We start from the raw sequence: 2,523 nt of genomic DNA, 5'->3' as shown, positions 1-2,523 counted from the left end.
GACCAATGAGGACCCCCTCGTTGATTTAATTATTGACTCGACACAACTTATAATCATCTGGAAAGAGTCCCAGAGAGGAATCGTCTGCATGGAATTGCTCTGCAGAGGTTGTCTTAATTAAATTAATTGAGATGGAAGACCCACTGTGGGTGGCACCATTCCCTAGGCATGAGGCCCTGAGATGTATAAGTAGAAAAATGAAGCAGAGCACAAGCAAGCAAGCATGCATGCATTCACTCTCTGCCCTTGACTGTGAGATATCTCAAACTCCTGTTGCTTGGCTAAACCCACTTTTTTTAAGTGGCTTTGTGTCTAATATCTTTACCACAGCAACAGAAGCAAAACTATGACATCCTTCAAGTACACGGATCACTATGGTGACCCTGCCACACTTTCTTCGCCTGTCCCATCTCCCTCCTGCCTATTTCTCCTCAGGTCCCTACCAGTCAGCAAACCTCTCTAAAACTGTGACTCTTTGTGCATAACTACAACATTGCTGCCCCTCTAATAAGCAAAAATAGCACCTTGCTCTCAACCATCAGTCAGTGACCTCTAGTGGATGAGCCAGCAAACCCTGGGTGTTCACAAGGAACAGTTTGGGAAATTTACCTCATCTATATAAAGTATTCTTGCCAAAAGAACAAGGCTAGGCCTCAATGTAATAAAACTCCCCACAGACTCAGTATTACAAAATGCAAGAAGACTGACGGGCCTGCTCATGACACTGCAGGAAGGCTCTGTCCAGAAGGCAGGGAACCCTCTGGGTCTGCAGTGGGGGTTCACTCCATGTGCCAAAGGTTTCTCTTTCTAACCAGTGGTGCAGAAACCATCTCACATCCACAGAAAGAAATACAAAATCACTTGCATCTCTCTCATCTCACAAAGAAAGTTGGACAAAGGAGATCATAAGAGTAAAGGTAAACTCTCAGGAAGAGTGCTAAGTAGAACCATAGTAGAAACCAGTGGGATGGCAGGTGTGGTCACGTGACATCTAAGGGGACAACAGGAGGCTGCTGTGCATTCCCAACAAGGATGTGCCACATAGCAGGACCTGGATCAGAGTTGTCTGACCCCACCCTGGCAGCTGTAACTTGCACATCTCCCAAGACAAGATCCCAGGCAGATGCTGGGAGAAACACACTATGGTGGCACTGCAAACCTGCGTGTTTTTAAAAGATGACAAAGGAGGCTCCCATCATACAAAAACATCTTACCTGATAGTTCTGGTTGTCAGAAATCTGCAATCAGTGGACTTGTTGTTAATCCCAAAGAGGAGAGGAGAAAGACCACCAACCCAGATCATCATGGCCAAATTAATTAAAGCAAGCAACTAATTAAAGCAAGCTTTTTGATTCGTGTACATGGACTGCCTCACCCTAAGGTGTGATGGAGAGGTCGGCACTGGATGTGAGGAAGACGGGGCTCTTCTAGCTCAGGAGTAGGAGGTTTCTAAATGCAGGACTTGGTGGGCACAATAGGTGGGGTTATGGGAGCAGAACACATGCATTGCCAGTCAATTCCCTCTGAGACAAAGACATGGTTTGCAAGGTGGACATAGCATGGTAGTCATGCTCATATCAGGGTAGTCATAGGTGGTCACATAACTTTTTGGAACAAAGGTAGGTTTGCAAGATGGTTATAAATAACCTTTTGAAATGAAAGGCATGATTGACATTCCTGAAACAGGCCTCACAGAATCATTTGTAGTTAAGGTTACAGATGGGACACAGCCCAATCCTTAAGAAACGGTGCTTTATTCATAAACAGGAAGGAGCTTAGCTTGTCTTTACTATAAGATGGCTTCTAAGCCTAAGATGGAGGCAAGCTGGCTCTTTGTAGTGCCAGATCCCAGTGTGATGTGCGCAGGTCATCCCATCGGGGTCTTGTGCAGCTGGTTCCCCACCTTCCAGCCCCTCAAGGCTGTCGCTCACCATGGCTTTGGCTCCTTCTCAGCCTCCTGAAGCCAGCAATGGCCTGTTTAACTTTGGAGACTCTTCCTTCCTCTCTTACTCATACCAGCTGCGTCACTATCGCTGGAATAAAATGTCATGACAAAAAAGCCACTTGAGGAAGGAAGTGTTTGATTGGCTCACAGTTCCAGAGAGGAGAGAGCGTCCATCAAAGCTGGGGAGGCGTGGCAGTGGGCTTTGGGGAGGCGTGGCAACAGGCTTTGGGGAGGCGGGGCAATGGGCGCTGGGAGGCGGGGCAATGGGCACATGAGGATGGCCTGGCAGGAAACAGAGCGGCCACATTTCATCCACACTCATGAAGCACACATACACTCACACACTCACACACACAGACACTCATACACAAACACACACACACCCACTCATAGACACACATACACACATAGAGAGAGAGAGAGAGAGAGAGAGAGAGAGAGAGAGAGAGAGAGAGAGAGAGAATTAGAAGAGGTAAGGCTATTAACCTCACAGTCCTCCCCGGGTGATGTACTTCCCCCGGCAAGGCTGGCTTCCCCTCCTGAAGGTTCCATAACTTTCCCAAACAGCGCCAATGGCA

Source organism: Mus pahari, chromosome 13 (assembly GCF_900095145.1).
Source record: "Mus pahari chromosome 13, PAHARI_EIJ_v1.1, whole genome shotgun sequence".
Classification (NCBI taxonomy): Eukaryota; Metazoa; Chordata; class Mammalia; order Rodentia; family Muridae; genus Mus; species Mus pahari.
This window is presented reverse-complemented; position numbering follows the sequence as displayed.